This window comes from Chiloscyllium punctatum, chromosome 19 (assembly GCF_047496795.1).
Source record: "Chiloscyllium punctatum isolate Juve2018m chromosome 19, sChiPun1.3, whole genome shotgun sequence".
In the NCBI taxonomy this organism is placed as follows: Eukaryota; Metazoa; Chordata; class Chondrichthyes; order Orectolobiformes; family Hemiscylliidae; genus Chiloscyllium; species Chiloscyllium punctatum.
In genome coordinates, this window is record NC_092757.1 from 90507787 (window position 1) to 90523582 (window position 15796).

Here is a 15796-nt window from a genome sequence, read left to right on the forward strand (position 1 = left end):
TGAGGAAATTAGAGCATTGAGGATTATTCGAGGTGATCGTAAAACGGCAGGACAAAAACAACAAGGAGGCTCTGTCTGAGTCCCATTAGGGAGATTCTGTGGGTCCATGGTCTTTGAACGGAGTTCTGCTGCAGTCCCCAGCTGCAGGTATCTCGAGGTGACGCTTTTTAACCAGAATCTGCATTTAGCTAGACAGCCTGTGACACTCCCACCCCCATCCACCCACCAGCACTCCCATCCCGCTGCCAAACTGCAAGGAGCATCCAGCGGGATAATGAGAACATTCCAAGGTGCCATTCAGACAGAAACTAAACAGAAACCATTAAATGTTCTGAAGGGATGGACTGTCGGAACAAATCGTCACCGCTGAATTCATTCTCGGCGGGTTTAAGGTGAATTAAGTGTTCGTTTTTTTCACAAATGTTCTTTCTTTCCTAAAGAGTCAGTATTTATCCCTGATTTGGAGTAACCGTTTGTTCTCTTTAATATTCGCGAACCACCACAAATGAGGCTGCTATAAAAATAGCCGAGCACCGTATCATCTAACAACATCAGTCCCTGAACATTCCCAACCCAAATCTCCAGTTCCTATTTGGAGGGAGAGATGGAAGGAGGTGTCGTGGACAATGACTGGAGGCTGTTTACAAGTAGTCAAGTTTGTAATCTCAATCCAATCATCATCCAGATGCTTGTTTCGGAAATTCTGAGAGTTGATTCAATAATTGTGGGTTTTAAAAAAACTAGGAGCTAATCTGATTTTAAAATTGGTTTGGGATAAATAAGATTAAATTACGCGTGGACGTGGCGGCGTTACCCAGAATGTGTTCAGTCACCCGTTAGAAATCTGAGATAACATCAGAACCGCTTTTATCATCCATTTCTTAACTCACGTTATTTAAAGTCAGACAAACTGACGGTCCTTCCCATAAATAACTGGGTTCTACATTTGATGTTTTCTTTATTCGGTGTCAGACTTTTGGACTAATTTAAATTTTCTCTTTCCAAGCCCATTGAACTCACGCTGTGAGATTGTTTGGACTATTCACAATTACATCTCCTCAACTTTCCCCCGCATTGGAAACAGGCAACAAAAATAATTCGAATCACTTACAAATTTAATCATCAATTGGAAACTTTATTTCGTCAAAGTCAAAAACCTGTGGAGTAACAAATAGCGCGAGTAAACACTTTTAACATTGCAGTTAATTTTTCAGCGAGTGTTTTGCTGGTTTTACGTTTACTTTTAGATTCGATTGATCAATTTTAAGAGAGAAAGGTTTGTATAAAATATCACGTGCACTTTTCAACAGCGGACGAGGAATGCAACGCTGGGAGTGATTTGCTTCAAAATGTGGTTTAATTATTAAGCATCACGTTTAAAGTTTAGATTACACAATATTGATCTGTAAATGTTCCCAAATCCCCGGCCATACACAACTCTCTCCAGCTCAACCCGTCAAACACACCAATGAGTCCCTAGCTATGACCCGCTGCAAAGCTTATGTTTGCCAATGAACTAGAAGTTTGAGGATGCCACAGTTATGCTTACTTTCAGATAGATAGGTAGATATGAACGGGGTTAGGTTTTACTTTCAGGCGTTAATGGATAGTATATACCTCGGTGATGCCCGCTACTCCCTTCGTCACAGACAGACGGGAGACACACACTCCAACTTTTTGTCATAAAAATTCCTTTAAACTCACTATTTATAATTTAAAATAACAATTTGAATTTTGAATCGATTATGTAATTAGCATCTCCAAATTCTATCTGGATCTGTGCCATCTTTTCCATTACCGATATCCGCAATTTTCTGTCTGGCGGTTTAGCAGTTGCAATGAATGATGTTTATTTCGGAGATTGGACAATTTATTAATTGAAACTTGCGTAGAAACATTTTTCTGTTATTTGAAAGATTACGTTGTGACTGCTTGCTACATTATAACGGTTGCTCATTTAGATGACAGATTATTTGGCAGGGGAATAGGCGATGCTTGCTTAATTCTGAACAACCTGGTGTTAGTCGTGTCAATCAAATGTTGATCATATCAGTAATCTCATTATGGAGACCAACTTCAAATTATTTGTCCACATCCCAGTTTCCTGGAAACTGCCTTGGTAAGTATGGCTTTATAGTAACATAAGCCAATGAAGCATTTTGACATAAAGCAGTCTAGAAATAACTGTGACTTCATGACAACTTTCCCTAACATTTCCCACCATTCTGTATCCGCACGGAATGCCGCCTTTTTTCTCTAGGATCTGGTGCTCCTAGAGATCTATTTGTCCGGGTTACCTGCCTTGTGATATCAATGAGTTGTACAATTTTTCACAGTTCAGAATCGACAAAAGTGCAGCTTCAGGCCCTGAATCATCATTAGAGAATTAGTACGTTTTATTGGCCGTCTCGATCCAATTATATTTTGTTCTGTCTTATAGAATCCTCGAATGGCATCAAACAGAAGCTAGCCATTCGGCCCTTCACGTCTCTACCAGATATATAAAATCTGTAATCAGCTCTTTAAAACGCCAACTATCCTTCAAACGGAGAGGTTTTTTCCCCAGAAAATTTCGCCAACTTTAATTTTTAGAACATACATTTTCGGAGACTTTCTTTTGACTCCAGCGGTGTTTTAAACTATTGCAGGTTAAAACCCTGAGATTGCATTAGTCAAACAAATCGCCTCTTGCTTCCAGTTTTCTGTTGTGAAATGTTTAAAACAAAGTCTCAGTTCATAGCGATCGTGCATCTTAGGTTGCGGAATGTGGCTTAATTAGACTTAATTTTCGACAAAACCACTAATTGCCGGCTTCTTCAAAACAAACTGTGTTCAAAGAGGCATCCATACCAGAGAACAGAACATGCCAATAGCCAGCAGCAAGCACTCCAGTGTTTTTTTCCACCACAGGGAACAACAATTTGTCACTGATTTGTTTTGTAATCGCGGTTGCAGACATGTAGATACTGTAATAATGTGCAGGAAACTGTTGGCAGGTAAATTAGTCACAAATAAAAACACAACTGCGAGTCATCTGAGGGAAAGTGGGCTAGAGGACGAAGTCTGAATCAATTTGGATAGCTCATTGCCATTCAGATTCTAAACCTCATGATGAGAGTTACTGTTTCAAGAATGATTATTTTCACATTCAAATAAAAGACTGGAAATAGCCATCCCGACCTGGGCTGCAAACACAGAAAACCTGTTACACCCAATTTTCAGGGCTCAACATTGTCATATATCTGTTCACTCCCTTTCCAACGTGGCTTGTGGGTAGTTACCAGGTTTTTTTTAAAAAATGGTTAGCGAATAATTGCGGATTTTTAAAAAAAAGTTTTAAATTAATCATTTTTCCAATCTAGTCAGCTATTCTCGCACTAGCCAGGCTACAGGACACTTGCAGCCTGTTACCAGTATTAGCGCATATTCATGTTGCTTTGAAATATTTCAAATTGAATCGTGCTTTTTTTTGTTGATAAATACATCACCATCCCACCTTCCACCGCCCACCCCCCACGCCCCCCCCCCCAAAGCCACCCTGAGCTCTACATTTAAAAATCACACAACACCAGGTTATAGTCCAACAGGTTTAAACTATAACCTGGTGTTGTGTGATTTTTAACTTTGTACACCCCAGTCCATCACCGGCATCTCCATATCCTGAGCTCCAAACACCATCAGTTCCACGAGGCAAAAGTGAGGACTGCAGATGCTGGAAGCCAGAGTTTAGATTAGATTGGTGCTATTCCTGATACTTTTGCCCGAAACGTCGATTTTCCTGCTCCTCGTATGCTGCCTGACCTGCTGTGCTTTTCCAGCACCACTCTCATGTAAACCCCACTATCAGTTCCGGGGTCAGTTGTACACACATCAGTGTGGAGTCACCCTGTTGCAACCGCCATTACCAAAGGCCCACCACAATCGCCATCTTTAGCGGATAAACTAAGGCAGAAAGTTAAACGTTGCCCCTTGGTCGGGATCGGATTAAAAGGTGAGACACAGTGTTGGGAAATTTTGGACTATTTGGGTCTGGAGTTATTAAGACTTCCTCCACCCTCATAAAATATAATTTCCTTTGCAATCCTGCAATCACTGAAAAAGATTGTTTAATGAAGAAGCTGATACCTGTTACTGATGATCCTCTTTTACATCAACAAGATATGAGTAAATAGGACGGCTGGGTTTGAATAAAGCAAGTTTGTTTCATGCCATTAAGTTAATGCATTAATTGAACTTTTGCTAGAGATTTGTTTTGTATGTAAGAAATAGTCGTGGTAAATCACGTCGTTTCCGGTAATGATCCTACCAGTGAAGCAACTGTGCACTGAGGGCGAATATGTGTCTAACTCAGAAGTGTTACAAATCCCTTGTAGTCGTGTGCTGTAGAATGTTTTGGAGGAGTGGGGGTAGGGAGAGTGGGGAGGTGTTGTTGGCGATGGGCTGTTTCACAACACAAACCACCAACTGTCAGAGAACAGGCCGAAGCGCCAGACAGCAAATTTTCACCTTGATTTGCAACATGATCGCCTAACCAAGATTGCACTGATTTCAAGCTACAGTGATAATGGCCGAACAGGTAAAAGTAAATAGCGCCTGAGTTGGTAAAGCAACATTACTGAGTTCTGTCTCAAACGGAATAAAAAGACTAAAGTTCAATTTCATTTACTAAAACTTCAAAAGCAAATAAAGAAGCTCATGCTTCCTGCAAATGATGAAGGTATCAAAATATTTTTCATTCCCAGAGGCAAATAGTAAAATAACAAAAGAACCAACTGAATAATTACGTCCACGTGGAGAAAAGGCGTCATTTCTGAAGTCTACAGATGCTTAAAAGGGTTAGTTTTATTATTCTCCATCTCATTGAATGCTTTTAATCACTAAGCGTTGTGGACCTAGTTAACAATAACTTTTTTCTATGTTTCAAGCCTATTGGTAAAACCAGGAAGAAATAGAGGATAAAATATAATTCATTTGAAACATTAATTCCACCCAATGTCCGCGTACACAAACACAATAGTTTACGCCAGTTCCTTCACAACCTCCATCAAAGGGTACGTTCATTTTTGATGCTCTGTTAGTTTATATTGTCTCTCTATAAAACTTGAACAGTTACAGTAACATTCCTCAATGTAAACATTCCCTCTCGGTTTGACTTTCTTTCCGTCCCAGCTGCTGGTTCCTTGTTCGATTCTACCCTGCTCCTCCGTTCGCTTTGGTCCTTATCTTCTCCTTTGCCACTTGCTTCCAGTTACATCTTTCACCCGCTTCCACCCCCACACACCTTGATAGTTTTCCTCCCTATTTATCATCTTCTGTCATCGCCAACAAATTTACAGCAACCAGTGTGTAATCCCAAACCAACCTGAATGTCACAAGTCGGAGAAAAACGGCAGTTCATACGGCGTTCAATTAAATCTGTGAATTATGCAATTTATATTGAAAAAGTGGGTACAAAGTGTCAGTAACTTACAATAAAATATCATTTAAAACTGAGCATTAACTTTCAGTCATTCTATCTAACATTCAATTGAATTAGAACGGTACTTAGTAATTGCTGATATACTCGGCGCAGTTTATAAGTGTATGAGAAAAGAAAGTGCAAAACTACTGTGCTGATCAAACTTGAATTAAACTCATTCTAGAATTCATTTTGGTGTTTGTCTCGCTCCTGTCTCTGTTAAGACTGTTTCTTACCAAACGCGTCCTGTTTATCCAAAGAGATAATCCACTTTTTGGTGAAAGATTTGATGAAAAGTCCGATTTCGTGGTTAATAGCGACCCGCCTCGCAAACTCAGCACTGTCGATAATTTTTAACTATTCAGTAGACTGGGGCCGTTCCTTTTCAAAGGAGTTCCGGGGTCGGATCAGAGCCGGTTAGAGCTTGGTTGAGTTTAACACTGAATTTTATCCGAGGAGACTCCCCCGTCACGTGATGCAGACATCGACCCAACTGGAGCCTGATGAAATGTGGATTAAAGTGGGCAATCGTTTAGCAGCTTCTAAATATAACAGCAGGGCCTAAGAAAACTAAACTAATTGAATAAATATAACTCATGCAGAATTGCAACCAACAGAGGATGATGCCAACGCGTATGAATTAACTGAAATTTGTGACAAATTGAGGAAATTTCAACATAGCAGTTTTTAAAAAAAAGTTTTATTTGTCTCGATTTGATTTATTTGAGCTCCTTCTTGTACAGCTAATGTGAAGAGCAAATAGTTAATAACTTAGAAGCATTTTGGGCAATAACTAAATCCAGACAGGAGTTGGGCATTTAACATTTCCCCTTGTATTTTTGCCCTCCTTCCTTTATTTACACAGAACAAGGCCATGGCATTGTTCCCCCGACCCCCTCCCGTACCTCTCTCTCAGTCTTCCACTGTACAGGCACTGACTGACGTGGCTAAGTAGCCTCATACACCCCTCCCCCACAAAAAAAACACAACAGAGAAACGCTACCAAATGGGTTCCCAAATGTCAATCAGCTGTCAGAAAAGGAAATTCCCGCTGTGTCCATGACAGAAACTCGTCCACTTAATTTTTCAAAAAAGAAAAAAATCTAATTAGTACCAGAGTCGGCGGCGATAAAATATAATCTCTAGTTGGAAGATGATTTTATTGAAAGCAAATACAGTACTTAATCCATTCAAATTCCATACTTATTAAAGGGAATTCTTGGAAATGAAAAGATAGGTGTTATTGAATGTGAGAAGTCGGGAATTTGCAATAGCCGTCTCCATTCAACCGGTTCCTAAAGGAATATTGTTTAACATGAAATATTAAAGAAAAATCTTGATTAGTGGAAAATGTTTACATGAAATAAACAGAGGCCTAGCCCTTTGCACTGATCACTCCGTCAACAGGGCTCGGACCTCTGGACATAAATATTAATTTAATGTTTTCGAATCGGGCGTCATTGGATACGAATTGGTTTTCAATTTTAATAATCCAGGACAAATCGGAACTTTAGATTTCGAATTTTTTCGATCAAATCATCTCAGATAAGTTTTAAAGTTCCGACTACCTGTCGGTTTTTGCCTCCAATCTACAGAGTTAGTACGTGTTTGGGAATATTTGGTAATTTCGCTGTTTAAAAACAGACTTTATTAAAAACAATAAGGAGCGGCCCTGTCACACCTCCCTCATAATCTGGTTCCTTTCGTTCAAATCATATCAGTCCCGATAGAGAGAGAAAAAAATGACTAAATTTGTACTCAGACATTGGCTATTTTAATTATTGAATTTAGTTTCGCAACCATGCTGGGGGGATTTTTGCTATTAAAGAGCTTTCATTGCTTTTTACGAATTCTAGCACAAATTCTTTCGCAAATTCGCGCTGTGTAGCCCAAGCCCCTAACTTTTAATTGTGTATTCTTTCAGTTTTCACAGTATGCGAACACTTCTAATTTACTGCTGCCCCCAGTACTCCAGTGCCAGATTCCCATTCATTTCCTGGACTCAAATAAATAGGCTGAATCTATACTGACCGAACTTTTATTTGAGTCCCACAGGACTTCCTCTCTCTAAAGCTGATTGCTAAACCTAGCGCCAGTTCAACGAAGCCCGTCATCTCTGTGCATTGGTGTAAGAATATTTGGAAATTACTTACATTTGAAAAATTAAATCGGGCATAATCCTCAAGGTCATATAGTAAATGTGCCGCATTTTTTTCACGACTTTAAAAACACAAAATTTATGGAAGAGATATTACATTGACCAAAAGAAATTAAGTTATTCTGTCTAATAACCCAAAGTTAGAGCGAAATAGCTTATTGAATGAAAGGTAAACAGATCTTGTAAAGTGGTTTTACACATATTTCCTTGCTATTGGCACATTTTCAATCAGACGTTGAGATTTTCGTTACTTTTGGGTGTTGGAGCAACGTTATACAAGTTACTGCGAGGGAGTCAAATAACTGGCAGTGACAAGACAACGTTATTCTGTGAAGGTGAAGGCTAAGGGTCAAAATACGAGAGTCCCAGTTCACGGAAGGAGCCCCGGTCAGCGAGTGAGTGGTTTGGGTCGGTATACCCATCCCTGTCCGGCCGTGAACATGAGAATGAGATGAGGGAAGACAGCGAGTGCACTGACTTCGAGACCGGTGCTACCCACACACACATACACACAGGCACATACATGCAAACGCACACACAGAGACACACCACACACACACACAAAATCACATAGGCACACACATACACACACGCACACATACACAGACACAGAGACACACACAAGCCGCTACACACGCAGACACCAACACTCTCTCTCTCTCTCTCTCTCTCTCTCTCTCACACACACACATCTTGAAACCCCAAAGGGGATCCTTTAAGCCAAAATGAGAAGATTACTTAAAAACAAAATTCAGCCCATACTGGAAATAAGAAACAAAGAAACCTCGCAGCGAATTTCACTGAAATAAGGCACGACACAATATCAGGTTCTTGCCAAAAGACAATAGGGTGAGGCAAAATGAGGCAATCCAGGATGTGACACCCAGTGTGGGCATCTGTGGCTAACCATCACAGGTGACTATCACAGATGGACTCTCAGAGTTTGGCGGGAGGCCGGTGTTATATATTTATATCAAACAGTAATTGTCTACAGTTACATCAGGAATGTTTTAAAGATCAAGGGTGAACAATTTAGCAACTTTATGGATGGGATTTAAAATTCGATTCTCAAATGAAATATCATAACTTGTTTATCGTCTCAATCTTGTGTAAACCTCCACTGAATGTTTCCTTGGAGTCTCTCACACTCAGCTTCTAAAGTCTCTTCTTTACACGAAGGCTGGAGTGCATGTGTCTTAGGGGACAATTAAGACGGAGATGACTTCAGATCTTATCTCCGAATTTAATTTCGATTGTTCTCGAAAATGCGTGGAAGTTGCGTTCTACAGTCTGTTTTGATTTATAAAATACGGAAAATACACTCCCAAATCGATGATTGAGAAAAGTACCAGGTCTGAAAAGGGTCTCTTGATCTCCAAATTCCATAGGTAAACAGTAAATTGCATTGAGTATAAAATAAAATGCTTAGATTGCATATTAAATGTAGATATCAAACTTGCAGATTTTGGTGTAAAACACGTGTCCTGTGCCAGCAACATGCATCTGTACAATGGAACCTCATTAAAACCTCATTACTCTGGCTCATTATAAAACTCTGACTGAAAGAAACCTTCCCCAGAAAACTTAACCGAGTGACTGGGTCTAACCCTGGGTAATATGGACCTCATAATAACAGCCCCCAGGAGTTTGTATTAACCAGGCCCCGATCTGCAATGAAATGCATACGTTATGTTGTGAGATTAATTATTCAGGTAATGAATTCATTGGCAGCAGTTAGACTTGAGAGAGGAACTCAGAAAGGGAGGTCTTCGCTCTGAGTGGCTGAAATTGACCCGAAGGTCCACTGAGATCAAATGCCGGAGCAATCCTGAAATTAGCTTCGTGTAACATGTTCACGGTCAGCCTTCTTCAAATGGAGTTAAAGCCCAAAATAAATACACAGCAGAGACGGAGAATAAATCATCATCTCCCCTCCCACACCCACCCATCCACTCCAGCACTCTCTCAAAAGTCAGAGTGTGGACATCTTGTTTTGTGGCTTGAGTCTAGCTGTCATTCCTGATTCGCAGGAAGAATGCTTTCATATTTACGAAGTGCGCTGAGGGTATGTGCGCGGTAAGGCGCTAAAACACTAATTGGCGACTCTGCGATGGGAATTGCTATTCCCGGCTGGCTGGAAGAGGTGCTGTCCTAGATTTTAAAAAAACATGCCGGAGAAACATAGCAGGTCTGACAGCATCTGTGGAGAGGGAAACACAAATGCTGCTCGTAAACTAAAACTAAAGGACTGCGGACGCTGGGAATCAGAAACAGAAATTGTTGGAAAAACCCAATTGTTCTGGCACCATCTGTGGAGAGAACTCAAGAGTTAACGCTTCAGAACAGAAGGGTCTGAAAGGTTCTGGAGAAGGGTCATTGGACCCGATAAGATTAACTGCTTTCTCTCCCCAGATCCGTGAAACATTCACCAAACGGTAATTCGCATATATGGCTCACGACACAATATTTTTGCCGGACTTAAACTTTCCTGACTTTCCGCTATGTTCTCTCTCCCGCCCCATCAAATACTCGCTTCACCAACAAAAGCATCGGGTATGCAATTTCAAACGGGACAAGTGTTCAAAGCATTACAACTTTGAACCGTTTAACATAAGGGCGGTCAGGTGCCACAATGGTTAGTAATGCTGCCTCACAGTGCTTAGAGACCCGGGTTCAATTCCCGCCTTAGGCGACTGACTGTGTGGAGTTTGCACATTCTCCCCGTGTCGGCGTGGGTTTCCTCTCACAGACATCACGATGTACAGGTAAGGTGAATTGGCCATGCTAAATTGCCCGTAATGTTAGGTAAGGGGTATGGGTGGGTTGCGGGTCGGTGTGGACTTGTTGGGCCACTGTAATGTAATGTAATCTAATCTAAACAAGCGCCCGGATTTGCTACTGTTTTAACTTCAGCCTTGGTATCCAAATCTGACCACAGACATGAGCAAGTTACGTTCAGTACGTTTGGGTGAGTGCCCAAGAGACATTTTGAGAAGCAAGGGGTTTGTGAACTGAATGCGTCTTTCAGCATCTTCTCAACCTTTTGGCTCCTTCATCAGACTCACGCTGTAGCGTCACCGTCAAACGGCGAATCAGGTGAAAACTTAGACACCGACAATGGAGTTTCCTGAATGTCTCATTTCAGAAATGTTGACCACTCATATTTTATCACCAACGCAAGTTTACCATTAGATTATTAGCAACGACCCACCCCACCCAAAAAATGTTTTTCCAAGCGTTATATCATTTGAAGAAAATATTCGAAAACACAGTGGACTATCCTGAACCACCCAGGCTTCTCTGCATTTCAGATATTTGAGTCCCTAAACGACTTGACTGAGCATTAAATACAAAAGAAAAGAAACTCAAAGTGAATGAGGAGAGTCAGCGTTCAACAGAAGCGAAAGTTACAAATATTCCTCCAGTTACATCGTTCGTATTTCCAACACAAGTGGAGCAACTTTGCTTTTTTGTGATCTGAAACCTTGCATAAAGTATGAAATGCTGCGTTTTTAAAAAAACTTGTCTTTCTTTAAAGATGAGAACCCGGGCACTGAGGTAATAGAGCTGACGACCGGGCCACCCCGAACGCAGATGACAGGATTCGAACCTGGGTGGAGGAATCCCCACAGAATTACTAATCTATCGCTTTAGCCACTCGGCCATGCCTACACAACCTAGCGCCATTACTTTGAAAGTTGTTTGGGAATTTCTGAAACATTTCAATCTATATTTAGCCATGTAATTTTATTTACCCGGTAATTGTAGATTAACTGGAGCTAGGATCTCACCTTTTAAACATATCTCTTTACATGCCATATGCCATTACATACACCGTGGGCGGCACGGTTAGCACTGCTGCCTCACAGCGCCTGAGACCCGGGTTCAATTCCCGCCTCAGGCGACTGACTGTGTGGAGTTTGCACGTTCTCCCCGTGTCTGCGTGGGTTTCCTCCGGGTGCTCCGGTTTCCTCCCACAGTCAAAAGATGTGCAGGTCAGGTGAATTGGCCATGTTAAATTGCCCGTAGTGTTAGGTAAGGGGTAGATGTAGGGGTATGGGTGGGTTGCGCTTCGGCGGGACGGTGTGGACTTGCTGGGCCGAAGGGCCTGTTTCCACACTGTAAGTAATCTAATCTAATATCATTGTGAGCGTTTCATTGCTTAAAATAACCCTTACTAACTCGGAGGAGATATGGATGATATTGTTAGACACTTGGGTTGGCGAGTGGGGTACTTTGCTTTTGCAGAATTCAGTTTTAGCGTTGATGTTACAGTCTCTGGACTAGACAATCCGCAGAGAGAAAGAAGTTTTGAGTTTACATCTATCACTTCACGCATCACCATCTCTTGACATTGAAGCAGAGAAAATCCAAGCATGAGGTTTTTGCAGTAAACCTCTAACATTTGGTTACTGAATGGCATTGTTAGAAAGCGAGGGACAAAGATACTGTTTAACCTTCAGAGCGAAATGTATGGACAGAACCGTAACAACCTATATTTATATAAGCATGGCCTGTAACATAGCATAAATGCCGCAATATACTTCTCAAGAATATTATAAAACAAAATAAAACACCGAAATGCCTAAGGAGATATTAAGGCAGGTAACTAAAAACATGATTAAAAGCATAAAGAGCATCTTAAAGCCGGGGGAGAAGTAGGTTTGCACGAACTTAAAGGGGGATGCTAATGATTCTATGAAGGAAATCAGGAATGTAAACCAATATCGAGACAAAGTAGGAACAGGACTTGGCCATTCCTGTCGTACGATCCTACTCCACCATTCAGTTAGTCCTTGGCTGATCTGACTTTAACTCCATGTATGAGCCTTGGTTCCATATCTCTTGATACCATTAGACGCAACTTTTGTGAAGACAAGAGGAGAGGAAATCTCAGACTGACAAAAGACAGTATCCAAAGGTATCCAGTAATTGTGAAACAAGAAATAGAAATTGGGACCTGACTTTTATAAACTTAATTGAATATGTTCTCTGTGGTGGTTAAACATATTGGTGAAAAACAGCATGCCAATACAGATCAAACTGTTGCCTAAAAAGGAATGTCAAGAACACTCACAACATTCAACTTTGACATAATGCTTAGATTCAACATTAACAAACAATGGCATAATTCTAATATTGATATTCTTCAAAGATTTGTATTTCTTTGACCCCCTTCTCACATCAAACATTCCATTTTATTCGGCAGTACAAAGAGACATTCAGCTATAAATTGAGCACAAATTTCTAATTCCTCTTGTCATTATACTGTCCAGAGAAACTCAGTTAAAGACTAAATCATAAGGAAGATTTTATGAGCTCAAAGTGAATTCTTTATCTTCACAAATGAATTCAGACCTACACAGTGTCTTACAGAAGACCAAAAACCAATAGTCTATCGCAACCATTGTTTAAAACAGACATCAAATCCACAATAATATTTTGATTACCCTAGACTAACTTGTGATGCACTTGGAGACATAAAAAAATGTTTTTATGTACTTACTGTAAGAAGGTGATTTTGCTGCTTTGTCAGTTCAATGAAAGTTCCCTTTTGCCAGAATATTTTATCTGTTCCAACCAAAACATAAATAGCAATGATCCTAGACGTTGTTCAAGGTATTTTTAAACGCATCTGAAAAGTTAAGTCACAATAAATCTATCAGCTTAGACTGTTGCCTGAGAAATCATTGCTATTTGATAATCTGTGAGGAGACATCTTGTGGAACAGTGAGACAGGGTGATGAGAAATTTAACGCGTTAGGAATAAACATTAAAGCAACATGTTCATAAGTCCTTCGCCATCGCCTGCTGTCTTAGTTGGAATGAACGATTGTTACCCAAGCACATTTATTGAATGTTGAACAATCTTGCTGAAACATTGGGAACTTGAACAGCGAAACCTTTTTGTGGGTTTGCACCCAATAATTTAGGGCCGCATCTCAATTGGCGAGATGATTAGTACATGGTTCCAAATAGCGCCAACAGCGTGGGTTCAGTTTCTGTTCCATCTGATAGCGATAGCTGAGACATGTCAATTTGCCTTACTCCTGTGAGAGGAAAACAATAGCAAACAGCTGCAAAGAAAACAGTTCAGAATGAAGGATTAGCAGACAACGAAACAGGCAGAGCAGAAATGAATGATGATCTGTGATTTATTGGGTGCAAATCTTGAATAAAGGCAATTAGTTATTGTACTATTTTGTGTGCGCAACACCCACTTCATTTTCAGAATGTCGTGTACGTAGTACAAGAAAATGAATCTCATCAAAAGATGATCTCACTGTTTATGGTGAGAATATTCAATAGAGATTACCACAAGTGGTAATGAAATGGTTATGAAATCATTTCAATCAGGAATGAAATTAAACTCACAGCATTTTATCAAACTATCACAAATCTGTGCGGATTTAATGAAGAAATCCAATGTATAGTGCAGTGTAGCGTCAAACTAATTAAATGGTTACAGATCCAAATTCTGTTTACTGCTGAGACAGTTAATCTCGGCCAGGGTAGTACTAAGATTACAACAATTGCCCTTAATACTCCAAACCTGCAAATAAATAAGTTTCCTGCCCCAATGACTCCTACTAACATGTGTGAAATGTAATGACGTTGGGTAAGAATGGAATCCGATTCAATTGGGACGTCACCCATGGTCATCTAGCGTGACATTCATTGCGTGAAATCAAAAAAAGATAGTTCTGAACCACAATAAATACATTTTTTTGTTAATTTATTGCAGCGCCTGGGGAATTAGAGACTCACTGACAACATTGAGATCCATAATGGTCCAACAGAGAATAACCACAGAGTTATGATGAACACCACAAGACGGTCCATTTTGCTCCCTGATCTTTAATTTCCTGGAGATCTAAGTATAAAATGTGGTAGCCAATTCCTGATATAAACGTAAGTTACCAGTGTGTCCGTTTGTATAACTGACCACTTCGAGATCCTGTGATTTAGCTGCATCTAAGAAGTTTTTCCATGAGGGTTATATGATAAAACAAAGAACTGTGGATACTGGAAGTCTGAACACACACACACACACACACACACACACACACACAATCCGAAGCAGCATCTGTAGAGTGAAAACAGAATTAACGTTGTGAGTCAAGTGACCCTTCTTCAAAATGAGGGTGATGTTCGGTACTTCTCTCTCCACATACCCCCTCCCCCCAACACCGACTCACCCACACCCCTCCCCGTTCTCCGCCACCCTGCCCTTTGTCTAGAACCGTGTGCATGATGTCCCTGTGAATATGGTCCATTTTCAAACTCCTGATGAAATGTAAAATGGCTTAGGTGACCACCAGGGCGCACGGGCCAGACCTACACCATGTACACCAATTCTGGAAGCAATCGCATCTGACACCGAGCTCTTGCTCAGATGGCGAAGTGATGTCACTCTCGTGTGCCCAGTTTTTGTTGGGCCATGGTATTCACTCCTTCCAGTTTTTAATGCCCTCTCTAAATCCAACTCCCTGGCAGCTTCAGGAGATCTGACCAGACAGTGAAGGGGATAATAGATCAGTTGAGCCAGTTCTCAAGAAACGTGGTCATGCTCTTGCCTTGATTTCCTTTGGCTTCTGAGGTCTGTTCAAACTGCTCACAGATGCCCCTCACTCTGTACACTGACAGCAGAGCCAAGTAGAAGGCAATGAAATCATTCCTGTGCACGGAGGCTTTGACCTGGATGCATGTACCATCTGGGATCATCAGCAACTCTTCTGCGGCCATCCTTCCCGATGGAACGGCAGAAGTTCTATTCGAATAACCAGAAGGATAGCGGGAAGATAGGAAAGCCCTTCCTGACTGTCGATTTGATCAGAAAACTTTCTGATTCTCATTCACTGCTTGAAGCTGCACTCGTGATGTTTGGTGTAGAGCAGTTGCACATGCGCAGGTTTTCAGGAAAACCTTAAGAAGGACGAGCAGGGGTAGGCTATTCAGCCCATGGAGTACCCTCTGTCATTCAATGTGGTCGCGGCTGACCCCACCATCTTCAGATTCATCTTGCCTTTCACCGATAATCCTTGATTCCCTGACCGATTAAAAATCTGTCTACTCCAGCCTTGAGTATTCTTTTACGGGCATCTGTCGTAAAGAATTCCACAGATGCACTACCTCTGAGACAATAATTTCTCCTCCGTTCTGTCTTAATTGTGTGGCCC

General features: G+C 40.9%; 1 protein-coding gene across 1 annotated transcript in view; it reads right to left on the reverse strand.

The window, feature by feature from the left end:
* The window catches only part of tbx4 (T-box transcription factor 4), a 144730-nt gene extending 138871 nt beyond the window's left edge, over positions 1-5859 (reverse strand). Inside the window, exon 1 of the mRNA XM_072590038.1 lies at positions 5695-5859. The gene's annotated coding sequence lies outside the window, so the exon portion shown is untranslated. The remainder of the gene's footprint in view (positions 1-5694) is intronic.
* Between the last annotated feature and the right edge of the window lie 9937 nt (positions 5860-15796).